The 21,540-nt window shown below is 45.0% G+C and overlaps 1 pseudogene; it reads left to right on the top strand.

Annotated features, from left to right (window-relative positions):
- Positions 1-15,672: 15,672 nt before the first annotated feature.
- On the top strand, positions 15,673-18,764 carry LOC100751443 (annotated as a pseudogene).
- The last annotated feature ends 2,776 nt before the right edge of the window (positions 18,765-21,540 follow it).

The raw sequence follows: 21,540 nt of genomic DNA, 5'->3' as shown, positions 1-21,540 counted from the left end.
TTTGTTTCTTCTTTTCTGAGACAGGGTTTCTCTGTGGAAATCCGCCTGCCTCTGCTTCCTTCAGCAAATCTTACCGGCATTGGCCACCACAACCAGTTACTGTATTTCCTCCTGTTACTTTTTCTCTCACAAGCCTACATATTTTTAAATGTAGTGTAAACCTTTAGAGGTTTTTCTTTATCTGGATCTGTCTTTATCATCTCAGAAGTGCCGAGTACAATGCTCAAGAGCACCGGGACGGAGCGAGCATATGGAAGCTGCTCCAATGCCTCTCAGCAGCCTGACAGGGCAGGCTGTGGCGGGCGGCAGGTTTCCCTCTTTCTCTGGAAACCTTGGGGAATGGGGTCATCCCACTCCTGATACCATTCTGTTACGATAAATCTTTCTGTCAAATGCCTCCTTCCTCTATTCGGGCTAGCTAAGCTTCCACCACTCCTGCCTAAATCTTGGGCTATCCCTCTGCTACATGCCTGCCCCATACCCATCTGAATCCTCTTCTACAGTTTAAGCAGGATGCGGTGGTACACACCTGTCATCCCAGCACTTGGGAGATGGAAGCAGAAAGATAGGAGTTCAAGGTCATTCTTGGCTACCTAGTAAATGTGAGGCCAGTCTGAGGCCCTGTCTTAAAAATACAAGGATTACTAATTCTTCCAAAAGCCATCTCAAAAGATCTCCCCAAGTCTTCTCTGGACTCCCCAAACTGGAAAATACTTCATTTATAGAGCTGGGTGATTTCCCGTGGGATTCTCCATCAAAGGACCAAATTCTAATTAAACCTGACATGGCTTCACCTAGAATCCAAGATGGAGGCACCTCAGCACTGTCCTGCCCTGTCCCATCATCACAACGTCCTCTTAACTTGAGGTAGGAAACTACCATGTGTCAGAGCAAAGGAGACGCTTTAGCTAAAGCTGGTGCCCTTGGTTTGGGCCTTGTTTGTTCTCACAGCATAATCTAGCAGAAGCTCACTAACTCATCATTAAAAAGTGAGTTTTTTTTTTTTTTTTTTTTTTTTTTTTTTTTTTTCCTGCACATATGTATGTGCAGAGGAGGGTGGCAGATCCCCTGGAACTGGAGTTAAGGATAGAACGAACTGCCCAGGGATGCTGGGAATCAAACCTGACCCCTCTGCAGGAACAGCAAGTGCCCTTAGCTGCTGAGCCAGCTCTCCAGCCCTGACTCATACATCTCTACTGGATTGCAAGTCCAGTTCCTCGACAGAGAATCACATCTCACTCATGGTTTGTCTCTTACCCTTCATGAACATAGTCTGGGCTTGCTCAAGAGCCTCAGCAGCTATTTGCTGAGGGAACAGATAAAGAAATAACCCAGCATTATTAAATGTTACTGTAACAATCCCTCTTCTTGTGCAACTTCAGACACAGTGATGCCATCTCACCGTGTGTAGGCCAACTCTAGAAAAGGAGAGAATAAATACCCAGTTGTCTATCCCACATCTCTGTTGTTTGGAGAACTAAATTCCGGTGGGGCTGCTGATCCTAGCACCAGCGCCTTTGAGAGCAGAGTTTTGTCCAATCACAATGTCTCATCCTCTAGACACTGTGATTCTGCTGGAGATGAGACTATTCTAGGGGCTAGAGAGATGGCTCAGCAGGTAAGAGCACAGGCTGCTCTTGCCCGGGACCCACATGGTAGTGGACAGGCATCTGTAACTTCAGTTCCAAAAGGTCTGTCACCTTCTTACAGCCTGCTTGTGCACTACATGTGTGTGATTGCACAGACGCACACACATTAACCCCCCCCAAAAAAACACTCGCTAACACCTAAATATAATCAGTCAGGTCTCTTAGAGACCAGAGGGTGTCTACAGAGTTCCAAGTTAGAGGTGGTGGCCCACACCTGAAATTCCAGCACCATGAGGCTGAGGCAGGGAGATCACTGTGAGTTTGAGGCCAGTGTGGCCTACAATGCTGCATAGTGCGTTCAGACCCAGTCTGAGTAACATATGGAGATTCTGTCTCAAAGAGACAAATAAACAAAGTAGTCGTAAGTGCTAGGGATGTAGTTTAGTTTCAGAGCAATTGCCTGGCAGGTGGGGGACCCTAGGTTTGATCCCAATCAGGAAAAAGGTTAACACTATTCAGAACTTTCTGGAACTCCTTTAACGTGTGTGTGCCTGTGTGTTTGTGTGTGGTTTATTTCTTTTATGTGTATGAATGTTTTACATGTATGTATGTATGTATGTATGTATGTATGTATGTATGTATGTATGTGTACCATACACATGTCTGATACCCATAGAGAGTTACAGATGGTTTTGAGCCACCATGTGGGTTCTGGGAACCAAACTCAGGTCCTCCGCAACAGCAAATGCTACTAACCACTGAGCCATCTCTCTAGTTCCTCATTTAACATGTTTTTTTAGTTGGTTGGTTTTTTTTTTTTTCTTTTTTTTTTTTTTTTGGTTTTTCGAGACAGGTTCCCTCTATGGTTTTGGAGGCTGTCCTAGGACTAGCTCTTGTAAACCAGGCTGGTCTTGAACTCACAGAGATCCACCTGCACTTGCCTTTGCCTCCCGAGTGCTGGGATTAAAGACGTGTGCTATCACTGCCTGACTCATTTAACATGTTTATTTTCCCACTCTTTACAACTGCCTTATGACAATTGCCTCATGTTTAAAGCAGACTTCATTACAGGTAAATTCTCTTTTTAAAAAAATAAATGATGTATTTAAATTTATGTGTATTGGTATGAAGGTGTCAGATCCTCTGGAACTGGAGTTACAGACAGTTGTGAGCTGCCATGTTGGTGCTGGAAGTTGAACCCAGATTCTCTTAAGAGCAGGTAGTGCTCTTAATCACTGAGTTATCTCTCCAACCTGACAGGTGCCTCTTGTTTTCCTAGTGTCCTTTCTACTCACCTGTCTGTGTATGTATTCATGTGACTGTCTTCCTATTTCTGCTCTTATCATCGGACAACTGCTCCATGAAACATGCTCAAGAGCATGCAAACAGCCAGACCTGTTGGTATTACACCTGTGTCCCAGAAATCAGGAGGAAGAAACAGGAGTATCTGGAGTTCAAAGTCATCCTTGGCTATATAGTGAGTTCTAGGCCAGCCTGGGCTACATTAGATCCCATCACAAACAAAACAAAACAAAACAAAACAAAAAACTAAACTGACAAAAAGAGAACACACAATCCTTCTATAACACCCCAGCTTTAAAACACAAATGACTATGGTACACACCTTTAATCCTACTAGGGGCGGGGAGGCAGAAGCATCTCTGAGTTCAAGGCTAGCCTGGTCTACATAGCAAGTTCTAGGACAGCCAGAGCTACATAGTGAGACCCTGTCTCAGACAGAACAAATCCCACAATGATCCTCCCATAATCCAATGTCCCCTGCTATGGCCACCTTTTTTTTTTTTTCTCTTGCCCTTTAAGACAAACTTCTTGAGAGGGTTTTCCATTGCCATTACCTTTATTTTCTCTCCCTTCAGCCTCTCCATCTAGGCTTCCATTCCTGCCACCCCACTTAAATGGATCATTTAAAGATGGATCATTGGTAAAGATCACCAATGGCCACATCTCAGCCTGGTTGACAGCTGCTTCTTCTTTGATGTGGTTCGTTTTGGTTTCCAGCCATCATGTCTGCTAGTTTTCTGCCTTACCAGCCACTTCCCTATGCTGGTTCCTCTTCTGCTAAACCACAACCACTAAATCCTGTTCCAACCACTATACCATCACTGCTATACCTCAAACCACCAGAATCTTCCCCTTTTCTACCCACTTCCAGTCTCATGTCATTCTTTGTTATTGCTACAGTTACTGCAGGGCTTCATATGTGGTGATTAAGTGCTCTGACACTCATTAGATCTTTAGTCTTTTTATTTATTTATTTTGAGGCAGGGTGTCTTTAAACAGCTTATGCTGGAAGGAGGATCATGTTCAAGACCAGCCTGTCTATATAATAAATTTAAGGTCAGCCTAGCTTGCATGAGATCCAGTCTCCGTAAAAAGGACAAAGTGGTATAAAACAATATAGGAAATTGAGAGTTCCAGCCTGTCTGGAGCTACATAGTGAGTTCCTCCCCCACCCCCATCTCAAAGAAAAAAATAACATGGCCATAGAGATGACTTTATGGGCAGAGGCACTTGTAGCCAAGCTTGATAACCAAGGTCCAATCCCAGAGAGCTACATGGTGGAGGGAGAGTACTCCCAAAGGTTATCCTCCTTTGTTCCTGCAACAAAACATCTGAGGTCTGGCAAGATGGCTCAATGGGTAAAGGTATTTGGCTTAGTGTACAAAAGAGCTTGCTTTCCAAGTATGAAGACCTGAGTTCAAATATTCAGCATCCATATAAGCCCAGAATGGTTATGCATACCTGTAATGCCAGCACTGGGGGATGGAAGCAGGCAGGTCCTTACAGCCCACTGACCACTCAGCCTAGCAGAAACAGCAAGCTTCAGGCTCAGTGAGAGACCCTGAATTAAGGCAATAATACACAAAGCAATACAGGAAGACATCCTAAGTCCTCTGGCTTACTTGTGAGCTCATTCATGCAACACACACACACACACACACACACACACACACACACCCACCATCATGAACCACACACACCACCATTCATACATGCACACACACACACCCTACTATGCACCCCCTCACTCCACAATGCATCCCTCCCACACCACCACCATACATCACACACACACACCACCATGCACACACACCACCATGCACACATACACATAGAGGATTTTATTTCACTCATAGCCCCAGGTTACAATCCATCACAAAATGGAAGTCATGCCAGCAGGAGCTTGAATCAGCTGGTCACATTATATCTGCAGTCAGGACACCAGCTGCTATGAATGCTAGTGTTCATCTCTTTATTCAGCCCAGGACCTCAGCTCATGGGAATTTTAGGTCCACATCCAGGGTGGGTTTTCCCATTTCAGTTAGCCTAGTCTAGATAATCCCTCACAGACATGCCCATACCCCAAAGGCTCGTTTAATAGATCCTCTTAAATTGACATTTAACATTAATAGCACAAGCCTATCCCTTGTCAATTTGATATTCAAACACATCACTTACATTTTGTTATTGTTGTTTGTTCGAGAGACAGGTTTCACTATGTTGCCTCAGCTGGCCTGGAACTCACTCTGTAGACCAGGCTGGCCTCAAACTCATAGAGATTTGCCTGCCTCTGCCTCTGCCTCTGCCTCTGCCTCTGCCTCTGCCTCTGCCTCTGCCTCTGCCTCTGCCTCTGCCTCCTAAATGCTGGGATTAAATGTGTGTGCCTCCATGCCTGACTTGTGCTTTTTTGTTTTGTTTTGTTTTATGTTGTTGTTATTGTTAATTTTTAAATTTGCTTTTCTTTTTGTGTGTATGGGTATTTTGCCTACATGTGAGTCTAGGCACCATGTGCATGCCTGGTGCCCAGAGAGGCCAGAAGACAGCATCAGATCCCCTGGAACTGGAGTTATAGACAGTTATGAGTCACCATGTGAATGCTGGAAACCAAACCCAGGTCCTCTGGAAGAGCAATCTGTGCTCTTTTTGTTGTGTGTTTTTTGTTTTGTTTTTCAGACAGCATTTCACTATGTAAATAGTGGCTGGCCTGTAACTCACTATGTAGAGCAGGCTGGCCTCAACTTAACAGAAATCTACCTTCCTCTGCCTCCTGGGTGTGTTGCAAAAGAAATTTCTTATTGTGGTATTGTGTCTGGGGACACACATGGTGGAGGCTGGAGGACAACTTGCAAGAATAAATTCTCTGCTTCTACCACATAGTCCTGGGTGGGAACTCAGGTGGTCAGGCTTTCTGGCAAGCACCATTAACCACTGGGCCATTTGTTTGGCCCAAACATAAAATTTTAAGCCATCACTTTCTTCTCTTTGTTCCCATATGCTCATGCCCATCCTATAATACAAAATACATTCAGTCCAACTTCAAGAAGGCCTCCATAAGCTTTAACAGTTCTGTCACTGTTTAAAAATATAAGTGTAGCCTGGTGTGGTTGTTCACATCTTTAATCCTAGCCCTGGGGAGGCAGAGGCAAGAGGATCTCTGTGAGTTCGAGGCCAAATGAACAAATTACACAGTTTTAATATTTAATGGCACAGAACAAACATCCCTTTCCAGAAAGGAAGAGAGGGGGCATAGCAGATAGAGCAAAGTGAATCTGAAACCCAGTAGTGCAAACACCAAATCCTGCAGCTCTGTGTCTGGCATCTGGAGTACAGAGGGAATCATCTGGGCTCCAAGGGCTTAGCCCTGACTTTCCAGATCTGTTGCCTGTGGCACATGGTCTCTCCCTTGGGCCAGCTCTGCTCTGTGCCTGCAGCTTTCCTTGGCAGATGTCTCGAGGTCCTGGAATCTCCAACACTGTAAGATACCCATTGCAGCTTAGGCTTTGTTTTCATAGCTTCATGCAGTGTCCTCTCAGGACCACTTTCAACTGAGTCCAACCCTGCCACACATTGCCTGGCCTCAACAGCTGTCTGAAACCATGAAGCAAAGACTCTTTGACCTCCTCAACTTTTTTTTTAAAGTCTCTTGTTTTTTATTTATTTGTTTGTTTTAATTTCATGTGCATTGGTGTTTTGGCTACATATATGTTGTCTGTGTGAGGGTGTCAGATTTCCTGGAACTGGAGTTACAAACAGTTGTGAGATGTCATGTGGGTGCTGGGAATTGAACCTGTGTCCTCTGGAAGAGCTATGAGTCCTCTTAACCACTGAGCTATCTCTCTAGCTCCAACAACTCAATCTTGCATCCTTCATGCCTGTGAAACAAGTACCACCAGGATGCCATTACCAAATTCTGCTACCAGCTTAGGATGGGCCACGGCTGTCCTTTAGAGGGAGATATTGAAGCCTGAGTAAGTCCCTGGGCTATTCCTATAGAAACCTGGAATAAAATACTGCCCAGTTCCTGCCAAACACTAGCTGACATTGTTTCTGCCTGTTTGCAGTGCTGTGGTAACAGAGGGGTCTTAGAATAAGACCCCAGCAGAAGGATCTACAGATGAGAACAGGCCTAGGAGACAGAAGCCACTGGGGTGGGGCAAGGAGCATGGGTGTATGGATAGAAGGCCCCTGGGGAGCAGAGTTGCAAAGCAGCAGAATGACTTAGGACACGGTAATGGCAACCTGTGAATCTATGAGTAGAGGATGAGGGCACTTTAGTGAAAGTCCTACATCCTGGCCTCTTGCATTGGTGACAGTGTGCATAGTTAAGAGCACAGGTAAATGTTTGGAGGCTAAGAGTGAAGGTCTTGAGAGAGTCGTCCAGGACATTGACGCTAGAAAACTTTAAGACCACGAATGCCAGCCTCTGACATAGGTAGAGAAACCAAGGTACAGGTAGGGGAGTGACCCTCTCAAGGTCTCACAGAAATGAGTGCTACAGCTGCTGTCCTCAACACTTCTGGATCCTGAAGTAGTAAGCCCAATGGTTCTTCAAACTTTTAATATTCAAAAGAGAGCACTCACTGTACACAGACAGAGTTGTGTTGTGCATGGCTGCTTACAGGAAGTGGGCATGTATTTTAGCTCTTGCGCTGGGACCCGAGTGTCCCTGAAAGCCAAGGTGGCACCCTCAGTGGTATAGATGGGGCTCATGCTCGTTCCAGGCACTCGCAGCCCACCTTCAAACGCAGAAGGGTGTTCCTCAAACCCTCTGGGCATGCCATGTTCGCCTGTGATTTTCTCTGATGATATCTTGTTTTGCCAACTAAATTAAGACTATGACAGAGAACAGAGACTACCTCTAGCAGTTTAGTTCAATTAAGATTTCACATCAACAAATTAAAATGCATCCTTACCGTCTGCAGAGGAAATGTGCCTGCATTTAGGAGGAGGCTCTGACATTTGCTGTTCAGGCACCTGGAGGATACGAGCTGAGTATCAAACAGGACTCACCCTTGTGGGAACCTGTCTGAGGGTCCAGAGTCAGGGTTTGCATCCATGAGGTCACAGCCTTGGGGGCATGGCTGCTCAAAGCATGAATGTGAGCCTTCAGCAGTCTTCTGGTCTTTGGTAAAATAACAAATAATACGTTATCAAATTTTCTATGGGAAAATGCTTAACTCAAAGTAAAGAAGCATAGAAAATACTTTGAAGTATTTAATTTGTCAATCATTCTTCAGGAGGCTAAGGACTCAGCAGTGAACAAACCTGACACACTCCCTGCTCTCCCACAGCCCTGCTTTATGGGGGAGAGACAGGCAATAAACAAGACAAATGAGTAAAATACGCAGTAAGTTAGAGGCAATAAGAGCACCGGAGGGTAATAACGAAGAGAAGGAGGACGGGAGCGTGCGGGCGGAGGAGTCTGTGGCTTTAAATAGGGTATCTGGGGAAGACCTTGATGAGAAGGTGACAACTAAGTCAAGACCTGGAAAAGAGGAGGAGTGAGCTCCAGGATGGGGGCGGGGCTCTGAGCAGAGGAAGGCTGAAGCGAAGGTTAGCCTGGCATCATGGGAAAGTGTGGAAGGAGGAGGCGGGTTGGCTGGAGCTGAATGAGCTCAAGGGAGAGCTGAATGTGAGGGACAGGAAGCGGGCAAGAGGGCAGAAGACTGTTCATTCTCTGAGTGAGCAAGGAGCTAGTGCAGGGTGTGCCTAACGGAAGACACACTGAGTTCTCATCTTCATAGGGTAGCTGCGGCTGCTGTGTAATGGAAGACGTAAGGAGGACCAGATACGTGACAAAAGCAACTTAGGGAAGGGAAGGTTTATTTTTGCTAATGGTTTCAGGGAATACAGTCCATTGTGTCAGGGAAGGCTTGACAGCAGGATGGATCATGAGGCTGGCAAGTTACTCTGTGTCTGCATTCAGGAATCAGACTGGTGAATGCTGGAGTATTTTTCTTTTCACCCATTTACTCAGTCTGAGATTCCATCATGGTGTTGTCTGCCGTCATGAATAAAAAAAGAGGTATACAAAAATAAATGGGTAAATAAACGCTTGAAATCAGTATTTTAGACCGGGGGGTGGTGGCACACGCCTTTAATCCCAGCACTCGGGACAAAAAAAAAAAAAAAAATGTCAATAAGTTTTTTATTTACCTTTTGCTATGTTTTTTTCTTTTCAAAGCAAGGTTTCTCTATAGAGCCCTGACTGTCCTGGCTGTCCTGGAACTCCTTCTGTAGACCAGACTGGCCTCTAACTCACGATGATAATCCTTTCCTACCTCCTGAGTGCTGGGATTAAAAATCAAGTGCTGCCAGGACTCCGATAATTTTTTTCTTTCTTGTTTTTCTTTCTTTCTTTTCTTTTTTTCTGAGATGGGATCTTGTGTACTCAAGTCCAGCTTCAGAACTGCTGTGTAACCAAGGATGGAAGTTGATCTTGAACTCTGAGCCCTTTCCTCAACCTCCCAAGTGTTGGGATTATGTGGGGGTTGGGGGGCTGTAATGGATTCTGGAGATGAAACCCAGAGCTTTGTGTGTACTAGGCAAGTGCTCTACCAACCGAGTTACATCCCAGCCCCTGATAAGGTTCTGGACATGAAGTATTTGAGTAACTTGGAGATCGTGTCTCCTGTCCTTTCTCTTTTTCCCTGCCGGCGTTTTCTTCTGTAAACTTGACTATGAATAGAGTTCTGTGCTTCCCTTCCTACCATTTGAAGTGAATACTTTTTATTTCTGTCTCAGGAAAACCTAACAGCTAAATTAAATGATTTTTTTACCTTTGTAATGCTCATTGATTTTTCTCTCATGGAACTTTAGCATCTCTACTTTCCAAGCCTGAGTAGTTGATGCCATTTCCCAGCAAGGAGAAAAATATGCACCCAACATGGAGCTTTGGCCTTCCCACCACTTCCAACTTCTAGTTAACCTGCTTGGTAATTTGCATAGATCTACATATGTTATGCAATCAGCCTGCTCTCTTCTCACATTTAGGCCTAAAATAATTTTGCTTTATGGTGTTTCCCTTATCTGCCGCCTTCTATATTTCTTTCTGGTATTGAAATTTAGATTTTTTTTTTTTTTTTTTTTTTTTTTGTAAAAGGAATTGATGAAAGGCCGACAAGGGAGAAGGAGACTGGGGAGCAGAATGGTGAGGCTGTCAAAGGGATTCTTTCATTCATTCACAAGCCACTTATTGAGCACCTACTGTGTACTGGGCCCTGAACCAAGTGCTGGGAGCAGAGAGTGAGCAAGCTAAACAGTTCTCACATATAGCTCACAGTCTAGTGAGGAAAACACATAACAAACACAAGAAAGATGGGTTCTGATGCCAAGTAACTGTTACAAGGAAAGCACAGTTACTTGAAGAACATTTTTGTTTTGTTTTGTTTTCCCCTCACTATAGACCCTTACTCTGTAGCCCAGGCTGAACTTGAACTCATGGCAATCCTCCTGCCTCAGCCTCCCAAGTGCTGAGTTTATAGGCATGAGCCACCATGGCTGGTTGAAGATGAATTTGATTGAGTGGTATATAAGTCTTTCTGAGAAATGATATTTGGGCTGACACCTAGATGGCAGGGACACAATCATGTGACATGGGATGGAAATCTCTTCCAGACAGTGAGAACAGCAAAGATCCCTTGAATGAGAGTAAGCTCAGAGGGTTTGAGGACCAGAAAGGAAGTGTGCCACTAAGGATGATTTCAGTGGAAAGAAAGAGAAGTCCCCATTTAAAATGACATGATAAGGGATTTTCTTACTGCACATAAAGTAGCCCAGGGAGGGGCTGGAGAGAAGGCTCCACTGGCAAAACACTTATGGCACAAACATGAGGATCTGAGTTTGGAGTTTCAGCTTCCAACATGGGTGCGCCTAATGCCAGGGTTAGTGAAGTAGAGTCAGGAGGATTCCTGGAGCTCTCTGGCCAGTCAGTCTAGCTAAATTAATGTGCTCCAGGTTCAGTGAGGGACTCTGTCTCAAAAAATAAGATAGTGATCTAGGAAGACACCCAAACTGCTGCCTTTCATGTGTGAGGGCACACAGATGCATTTGCACACACATGCAAACCCCAACCCAACCCCACACACAAAGAAGCCTAGGGATGTAGAGACAGGGTTGGTTCCAAGGTTGGTAAGATTTACAAATCAACATCGTCATAGGTGCAGAACGATAACAAATGAGGAAAGAAGACAGAAAGCCTCCCTCCACTATGCCCATTCCCGAGCTGGACCCTGGAGGAGAGAACCAATGACCAGTCCTGGGTCTGTGTTGGGCAGCAGAAGGACTTGAATATCTACGGAACTTCACTGAGAACTGCTCCCTCTTTCTGATTACCAAAAAAAAAAAAAAAAAAAAAAAAAAAAAAAAGCATTGAGAGCCAATACTAGGCTTCACAACTGAAGTGAGGAAGAGCTGGGCCATGTACAGGGTCAAGACAGGCTGTGGAGGTCACAGAGATGGGGTTGAAAACAAGGACTGGTTTTAGGTTCTTTGAATGAAGTCTTTTGGAACTGCCTAAATCTCTGGAAACCTTACCTGATTTGCACCAGAAACTCCCTCTTGCAACTCCTACCTTCAAGACCTCAGCCCACCTCTGGGTGTGGAGTAATGGGAAACTGCTCAGCCAACGTCAGGCATTAAACATCCGCTGAGAACACTGCTTGGTGACTTTCCCTCCCCAAAGTCTTGGCTTCATTGTTTGCAGAACGATCTGAGTCAGAGATGGAGGCACATGCAAGTGACCCCAGCACTTGGGAGGTAGAGGCAGTAGCATTGGGAGTTCAAGGTCATCCTTAGCTATCCAGTGAGTTGGAGGCTAGTCTGGACTATGTGAGGCCCTGTTTTTGTTTGTGTTTTTCTAAGAGAGAGACACATACATACAATGCCATCTTTCCCCCACCAGTCATCCAGAGAGGTTGAAAGCAACAAGGGAGAGGGCATCTGCGTGTCCCTGGAAAACTACTGCTGTTATTTATCTTTCATGAGAAACAGGAATGCACAGACACACATACACTCCCCCACACATAGACACATATACATACCCATATTCAGACATAGACACACACACTGACACACACAAGCAAACATAGACACTCTAACACATAGACAGAAATAGATACACACATAGAGAGAGGCATACACCCATGAATGTGTACATACATTTGCTTTGTTTGTTTTGTCTCATGTAGCCTAGCCAGTAACTGTTTGCTGACTAGTCTTTTTTTGGGGGGAGGGGTTTGAGACAGGGTTTTTCTCTGTAGCTTTGGAGCCTATCCTGGCACTGGCACTCACTCTGGAGACCAGGCTGGCCTCGAACCCACAGAGATCCGGCTGCTTCTGCCTCCCGAGTGCTGGGATTAAAGGTGTGTGCCACCATACCTGACTTGCTGACTAGTCTTATGTCAACCTTACACAAACTAGAGTTATCTGAAAGGAGGAAACTCAGTTGAGAAAATGCCTCCTTAAGATCTGGCTGTAAGGCATTTTCTTATTGGTGACTGAAGGAGGAGGGCACAACCCATTGTGGGTGGTTCCCTCGCTGGGCTGGTGGTCCTGGGTGCTATAAGAAAGCAGGCTGAGGCTGGGCAGTGGTGGTGCACACCTTTAATCCCAGCACCCAGGAGGCAGAGGCAGATAAATCTCTGTGTGTTCGAGGCCAGGCTGGTCTATAAAGTGAGTTCCAGTACAGCCAGGACTACACAGAGAAACCCTGTCTTGAATCCCCACTCCCCCCCCCCCAAAAAAAAAAACCACAAAAGAAAGCAGACTGAGCAAGGCATGATAAGCAAATCAGTAAGCAGCACCCTTCCATGGCCTCTGCATCAGCTCCTGCCATGTTCCTGCCTGGTGTGAGTTGCTATTATGACTTCCTTTGGTGATGAACTCTTATGTGAACTTATGAGTGAAATAAACCCTTTCTTCCCCAACTTGCTTTTGGTCATGATGTTTCATCACAGCCATAGTAACCCTGACTAAGACAAATTCTGTCCCTAAAGAAGGTCTTGAACTCTGTATCCTCCTGCCTCTACTGTTCAAGTATTGAGCTGACAGTCAGCAGGCCCTGGGCTCTCTCTGTTTTTAATTACTTATTTTTTTGGTTTGAATCTAGGGCCTGGCCCAGGCTAAGCATATGCTATGTCACTTAGCTATACTCTCAGTGCAGAATTTCAAACATACTTTCCCCACTCCTTGGAAGGGATGCTTGACATTTTAAAAAGCTATGCACTCTGAGGGACGGATACTGCAGCCTTAGTATCCCTGGGCCCTTGATTCTTCAGACTTTTCTTCAGCAGCCCTCAGCCTCCAGCAGCCTTCATGCTTCACATCAGATGTCCTTGGAAACAAGCTAGGCTGATATTCAATAAAATGCAAGCTAGACTTGGCTGAGTTATGATCCTTTTTTCTGATAAAAAGAGGGGATGTATTTTCATTACTGGCAGAGCTTTTAGCTGGTGCAGACAATTAAGCCCTGGAAATGCAGCAATCCATTTCATTTTCGGAGAAGAGCTGAGGATGAATCTCACCAAAACCAGGCACTGGAGGAGCCAAAAATCTGGCCATGGTGCCCAACCATAAAATGCTATGGCATTTTTGTGATAATGAAGTAAAGCACTCCAGCTGTTTCCAGCTGCTCTCCTTGTGGGACGAGGCCCCTGCTCCCAAGTGCTTTGTTGCTGGCCAGCTGCTGGCTTCCTGCCATCTCATGGGCAGGCAGAGGAGGGCACAATAATAGCAGAAGGAGTCTCCACCCAGATTCACCTTTAAGATTTACACACTCTTTCTCATCTCCTGATTGTCTCCCTCACCTCTCCAACCAGACTTTATCTCCAGAATTGGAACTCTGAACCAAGGGGTCACTCATTCCCAAAGATATTCAATCAGCAGAAAAGCATGCCTGTGGGAAGAACAGCCCCCCTTATTCCTATCTGTTTTGTTTCTTAAAAAAAAAACAAAAAACAAAAACCATTTTAGGCCAGCATGTTGGTGCTTGCCTTTATTTGCAGCACTTGGGAAGGAGAGGCAGGTCTCTGAGTTTAAGGCCAGCCTTACATATCAATGAGCTCCAGGCCACTAAAGGCTAACAGGTGAGAACCTGTATCAAAAAATAATTTTAAAAATTTATTATTATTGCTAGGTAGTGGTGGCATATACCTTTATCCCAGCACTCGGGAAGCAGAAGCAGATGTATCTCTGTGAGTTCAAGGCCAGCCTGGTCTACATAGTGAGTTCCCTGACAGCCGGGGGTACACAGAAGAACCCTTTCCCAGGAAAAAAAATCTTATTATTATTGGGTTGGAGAGATGGCTTAGCTGTTATGAGCATTTTGGTTCAGAGGAGCCACATTCAGTTCCCAGAACCCATGTTAGAAAGCTCAAAGCTGCCTGAAACTCCAGCTCCAGAGAAACCAAAGCTCTCTTCTGACCTCCTTGGACACCTTCTGGATTGTGAGCATGTTCACACACACCTGAGTGCTTACCCACGAACACATAAGCACACACAAATAAAAATATTTTTTTTTGCTTTGTTTTTTCCAGACAGGGTTTCTCTGTGTATCCCTGGCTGACCTGGAACTCACTCTGTAGACCAGGCTGGCCTCAAACTCAGAGATCTGCCTGCCTCAGCCTCCTCAGTACTGGGATTAAAGATGTGGGCTTTAAACCCTGCCTACATTCCTTTCTTGCTTTTAAATTGATGAATTACAACTCTGATTTCCAGCTCCTAGGCATTGGTTCCCAACCCTCCTAATGCTGCAAACCTTTAACAAAGTTCTTGTGGTGACCTCAACCACAAATTATTTTCATTGCTACTTCATAACTGTAATTTTGCTACTGTTATGGATTGTAATGTAAATGTCTGTGTTTTCTGATGATCTTTGGTGACCCCTGTGAAAGGGTCATTCAACCCCCAAAGTCGAGACCCATAGGTTGAGAGACTCTGTTCTAGAGGCTGAGACTAGACGACCATCTTTTGCCCTCCCTGTGCCAATTCAACCCAAGCTAGGGAAGCTGTATGGAAGGTTGTTGATAGCAACAAGTTTGTATGTGTTGTGGCTTATTGGTTACAATCTGCCTTCTCCTTATACAAAAAGCAACTAGTGGGCAAGAATGATCTACATCTCCTACAACCAACACAGTGCCAGGCACAGAGTCAGCTTCTAATGTTTGATGAATGAAGGAATGAGTGAATGAAGGCATGTCTGTGTTGATTTATTGCTCTTCTGTTAAATGCCCATAGCTCTTCTTATCACAACCCAGAAAGTGGAAACGACTTAAGAGATGTGGACTGAGTGAGGGTCAGTTGAGGATTGCAATCTGCTACCTTATTACATTTTTTTCCTTTAAACCGCTTAAGGTCTAGTTCCCTCCTGTTTACTGTTAGAAGTGATTCCAAATCAGTTGTGAACCTTCTCTCCTCTTGAGGGAGTAAGAAGAGAGCTGGGGTGGTTGTCCGAGTTTATTATCTTCTCCATTACTCAGGCGTGTTCCCCTGAGCTCGCACATGATTTTATTTTAATGCAGTTATTTGTATTAGGCGAGGCTCCAGCTCAGCTAGGCCAAAGTGGGAGGGTCGGGGAGCCAGGGGAGAGCTGATGGAAAAATAAATACCCTGAAGGTTCATGAAGGACCACGGCTTTAATATGAATCAAATTTGCTCTAACCTGCTCTCCCACAGTCAGCATTTCTGCTAGAAATAATTTGTAATTATCAAACTCCAGTTAGGCCAAAAGACTCCTTGCAGAGGACCTTGATATGATTAGCAAAAGTTTGGGAATATAATTTGCATGGCTCTAGTCCTCTCTGCCAGTGACATTCCTGGAGAAGACACCTTGTCCTTCCTGGCAAAAGAAAACCCAAAGACATACAGGATCTGGGAACCAGACTTTCAAGTCTCTGGGGCTGCTGCTCCAGGCTGGCCCAAGAGAAGGTGCTTTCCTGGAATCACGAGGCTGAAAGATTCCGCATCTCAGCATTTAGAAGCTGACAGTGAGTACCCAGAGAGGGACAGGGCCAAGTGCACGCTGACCAGCAGCTCCCTAGCACTGCAGCAGAACTGCTCTTTTATATCTGCCCAGGACCAATATGAGCTGTCGTCGGTGAGTTGTGGTGACCACAGCTCTGTACATTTTAGTGCAGTCAAAGTCCTGGTTTAAGAAAAAGGTTAAGGGCTAGAGAGATGGCTCCGCGGTTAAGAGCACTGGCTGTTCTTCCAGAGGACCTAGGTTCAATCCCCAGCACCTACATGACAGCTCACAACTGTTTGTAACTCCAAGATCTGACACCCTCACACAGACGGACATGCAGGCAAAATACCAATGCAGATAAAATAAAAATAAATTATATAAAAAAAGAAAAAGGTTAAAAGCTGGCTGTGGTGGCACACACCTAGAAGTCCAGTGCTTGGGAGGCTGAGGCAGGAGAATACTGACTTGGAGGTCAGCCTGGGATGCATAACAAAACTCTGTCTCAAACACACACACACACACACACACACACACACACACACACACACACACACACAGGAACACATAGACTGGAGAGATGGCTCAGCAGTTAAGAGCATTGGATGTTCTTCCAGAAGAACCAGGTTCAATTCCCAGCACCCACAAGGCAGCTTACAACTGTCTGTAACTCCAGTTACAGGGGACCTGACACCTTCACACAGACATACATGCAGGCAAAACACCAATGCATATAAAACAAATACATTTTTTTTTCAAGACAGGATTTCTCAGTGTAGCCTTGGCTACTCTGGAACTTTCTCTGTAGACCAGGCTGGCCTTAAACTCACAGAGATCCATCCATCTGTCTCTGCCTCTTCTGCTGGGATTAAAGGCTTTCACCACCACCACCACCCAGCCAAAATAAACAAATCTTTAAAAATGTATTTTTAAAAAACCCACAAAAACATGCACACACAAAAAAGAAAAAACATCCTGGAGAGATGGCTTAGAGGTTAAGAGCACTAACTGCTCTTCCCGAGGTCCTGAGTTCAATTCCTAGCACCTACACAGTGGCTCACAACCATCTACAATGAGATCTGGTGCACTCTTCTGGCCTGTAGGGATACATGCAAGAGGAATGACGTATGCATAAGAGAGAGAGAGAGAGAGAGAGAGAGAGAGAGAGAGAGAGAGAGAGAGAGAGAGAGAGAACCGAGAAGCCTAAAAGCTTCCTCGGTTCCTTGGAGAGCTGTGGTCACAGGATAAACTACCTCCCTCATCCCCCCCAAAAAATGGGGGCTGGTGACACAGGTGACTCCACAAATGAGAAACTAAAGCTACTGAAGCCAGAACAGTAGGAATGAGATCCTGATTTACGCCACAAATGGATGAACCAAATGAAGGAAGCCAGACACAAAAGACCACATAGAATAAAATGTCATTGATAGAAATGTCCAGAAGAGGTGATCCGAAGAGACAGAATGACCCCGTGACTATCAGAGCTGGGGGCAAAAGAACATGAGGTGACTGCCAGGGCTTCTTCCTGGGCTTGGGTGATGGCTGTACAGTCTCACAGTCTACATGGTACTTTTTATTTTCTTTTCTTTCTTTTTTTTTTTTTTTTTTTTTTTTTTTTTTTTTTTTTTTTTTTTTTAGTTTTTTTAGACAGTGTTTCCCCTGTGCAGCCCTGGTTGTCTTGGAACTGTAGATCAGGCTGGCCTCAAACTCAACAGAGATCCTCTTGCCTCTCTCCCTCTCCCCCAACCCACCCAAAGCTAGAATTAAAGGTGTGCACCACCACCCCCTGCCCACATTGTACATTTAAGAATGGTAACTATTCTGCCTTGGGAATTCTATCTCTTCTAAAAACCAAAGATAATTTGGGGTGAGAAATTCAACTTTCCTTCAGACTCAATCTGTAGACCAGACTGGAACCAGAGCCTTTTCCACTGATAACCAACCAGACAGTGATTCCCCGTCCCTTTCTTTCCAGGAAATACTGCTCTGTGTTCTGAGGATTTTATAACAGAGTCTGGGAACAGGAAAGGAGGAAGGGAGGAGGGAGGGAGGAAAGGAAGATGGGAAGAAGGGAGGGTCTGAAGAAAGAGGGCTAGGCCTGGGAAAAGCTAACTTCCACTCCAGAGCAGTAAGGCACCGCCACCATGAAGTCTCCCTGGGTTTTCCTCTCTGTAAAGCATTCATCTGACATACCATTCTGAACCAAAAGACCTCACATTGAATCTATCACTGCCTTGTTGCAGTACATGTATGACTGTTACAAAGAGGGCAATTCTGTTTGTTCTACATAGTGCACCAACAGAAATGACATCACCGCTTTGTCTCACAGACTCTCTTCTTACAGATAGTATGTTAGACATTACCTGACTCTCACTTCCTAACTAAATGTAGTCCTAGACCAGGCAAGGTGTGACTTATCCTGTAATTGTAGCACTTGAGGGGCCAACACCGTAAGGTCAAGAAGTTTAGGCAGGCCCTTCTTTCCTTTCTGCTGGGAACAGCCTGTTTGCTATTGAAACAGGCAAGTTCCTGAAACTGGGGAGAGTAGAGCTGGCCCTGGCTGGATGCTACTCCAGACACAAAGCTGTCATTGTGAAGAACATTGACAATGGCACCTCAGACCACCCTTATAGCCATGCCTTGGTCAATGGAATTGATCACTATCCCCCCAAAGTGACAGCTGCTATGTTCAAGAAGAAAATTGCCAAGAGATCAGAGATCAAGTCTTTGTGAAAGTTTATACCTACAATCACCTCATGCCTATGAGGTACTCTGTGGACATCCCCTTGGACAAAACTGTTGTCAACAAAGATGTCTTTAGAGACCCAGCCTGAAACACAAGGTAAAGTGGGAAGCCAAGGTCAACTTTGAGGAAGGATACAAGACAAGACAAATGGTTGTTCCAGAAGCTTTGATTTTAGGTATATTTTTGCTTCCATCATTTGTTTAAAAGAGAAAAAAGATTTTAGACAATCTGGGTTACACAGCAAGACCTTGTCTCAAAAAACAAATAAGCTGGGCATGATGGTGCCCACCTTTGATCACAGTACTTAGGAGGCAGAGGCAGGCCATTTCTGGGAGTTTGAGGCCAGCCTAGTGTACATGTAGATTTCCAGAACAATCAGGGCCTACATAGAGAGACCCTGTCACAAACAAACAAACAAACAAACAAAAACAACAACAAAAAACTAAAAGTAAAACAATGGCAACAACAAAAACAAATTAAAATAAATGTGGCACTGGGTTGGAGGTTTATCTCAGTGGTAAAGTATGAACTTAGCATCCATGAGGTCCTGGGTTTAATTAAAAGAAAGAAAGATGGAAAAACAAAACAAAAATCTAATATCAGCAAGTCTCCTGGCCTCCTCAGGGGCATCATTCTGTATTCTCTTATTACAAGGACGAGGCTGATCTCTTCACTATAGACAAAGTGAGCCCCAGGTCCTGACCCCTGTCTCTTTGGGAATCTAAGGGGCAGTAGTATGGGATGCTGTAAGTGTTGCTTTGGAATTCTAGGTCCCTTCCCACTTCACTACTGATTACTGCTACAATGCACCAAGTATTCAACCTCCCAGTGCCTTGGCTTCCTTGTACATAAAAAGTAAGGCAATAACTTCCTCACTCACAGGATTAGCATGATGATTGAATTACTAGTAATATTACATATTGAATGGAAAAAAGAAATAAGAAGGAAAGGAAACAATTGGACCTGGGTTTTGGCACCAGATGAATGGGAAAAAAAATATAAAGCAAAAGGACATGGCTGCTCCTAGGTATGGTGAGGAGAAGGTTTTTATAGATATGTGGGAGAGCACAGTCAGAGGCAGAGACATCTAGGAGTGTCCAGAGTGGGCGTGACCCTGAGCCATGTGAGGGGGTGGGGGTGGGGAAGGAGAAGGGAGAGGGGGTATCCAGGTGCAGCAGCTGGGAGGCCCAAAAGACAGAGGGGTAACCTAAATGGCTGGATTATTTAGGGAAGAACAGCCCAGCCCCTGGGCTGGAGAAATTCCGGGTGGGGGCAGGGCATGCCAGCAGGAGGAAGGGACTGTATCTGGTAGAGACTGAGAGATGCAGGGAGAACCTGGAGGCCATGTCTGCTTTGATATGTTAAATAGGCACCTCAGCCATTTGTCCCAGGTTTGAGACCTAACACATATAATCCTTTCTTTATGTGTGTGTATATATGTGTATGTATGGGCACACACATGCTATGGCATTTGTGGGGAGATGAGAGGACAACCTGGGGGAGTAGTTCTCTTCTTTGAGCATAGGGGTTCCTGGAATTAATTCAAGTCATCAGGCTTGGAGGCAAATGTCTTTACCTGCTGAGCCATCTTGCTGTCTTGAATTATAACAATACCACATGAAGCACTTAGAACTGTTACAAAATATGACATATTATTCTGTTTGCCTTGTTTTTTTGTTTTATTTGTTCATTTATTTATTTATTTATTTTGGTTTTTCGAGACAGGGTTTCTCTGTGGCTTTGGAGGCTGTCCTGGAACTAGCTCTTGTAGACCAGGATGGTCTCGAATTCACAGAGATCCGCCTGCCTCTGCCTCTTGAGTGCTGGGATTAAAGGCGTGCGCCACCAACGCCTGGCTTATTTTGGTTTTTGAGACACGGTTTTGGTATGTAGGCCTAGCTGGCCTGGATCTTCCTACGTTGAAGCAACTGCTTCTACCTCCTAAATGCTGGGATTATTGGTATATGCCACTATTGACTGGGCTGTTCCTTGTTTCAGGTGAATTTTTTTATTTCATTATTGTTCTGTTGGATTTTCATTTATTTGTTTTAATCTTATTCTTTGTGATAGGGTCTCACATAGTCCAGGCTGTTCTCAAACTTGCTCTGTAGCCAAGGGTGACCTTGAAATCCTGATCCTCTTGCCTCCACTGTCCAGTGCTGGGATCACGTGTATGACCCACCACGCCCAGCTCTAAGTGTTTTGACCACTTTTGCAGAGCTGGGGGTCATCTCCAGGGTCTAGAGCATGCTGGGATGTACTCTCCCTCTGAGGTGAATCCCCTCTAGGTCCTCTTGAGCAACTATACACCCCACCCCTTCCTTTGATCTTGCTGTTCCTGCCTGTTCACTCTAATTCAAGGCCTCACTTAGATTTTGAGGGAAACAGCTCAGACAGTAAAGAACTTAAAACTCTGTCTGGGAAATGGTCACTCCTTTAGGTCCCCAGGTCACCACTACCACTAGGCATCTCTCACTGCCCATGCTCCTTCTCAATGCTGGGATACTTTGTTTTATATATATTGGCTTTCCACCTTTCACTTTTCCCAGTCTCAAATTATAAAAAGTTATTTCTCTCCAGTCCTCTTAGTGGCCCATCTAAGCCCTTTATGAACAGGTCAAGACTTACCTTTCACATACAAGGAGATCTTGGAGCTAGTTTCCTAACAGAGTTTTCTCTTAATGTCAGGACCCAAAGACATGTGAGGGGCTCCGGATGCAGGAAATGTGCCCTGTACAATATCTAAGAGGGAGGGGCCCTGTGTAAAGTACTCTAGCCTCTGATGCTCTCTTTAGGCAAACACTTGCCAGAGCCACCCAAGTGAAGCCAGCCCCGTTGCCAGCTCTGCATAATTCACTGCTAAACCCCGAAGATGGGGAGGTTACCATTGCATTAGCATTAGGAGGTGTTGCATTAGCCTGTTTTGTGGATGAAGCTTCCTAAGG

Source organism: Cricetulus griseus, chromosome 2 (assembly GCF_003668045.3).
Source record: "Cricetulus griseus strain 17A/GY chromosome 2, alternate assembly CriGri-PICRH-1.0, whole genome shotgun sequence".
NCBI lineage: Eukaryota > Metazoa > Chordata > Mammalia > Rodentia > Cricetidae > Cricetulus > Cricetulus griseus.
This window is presented reverse-complemented; position numbering and strand designations above follow the sequence as displayed.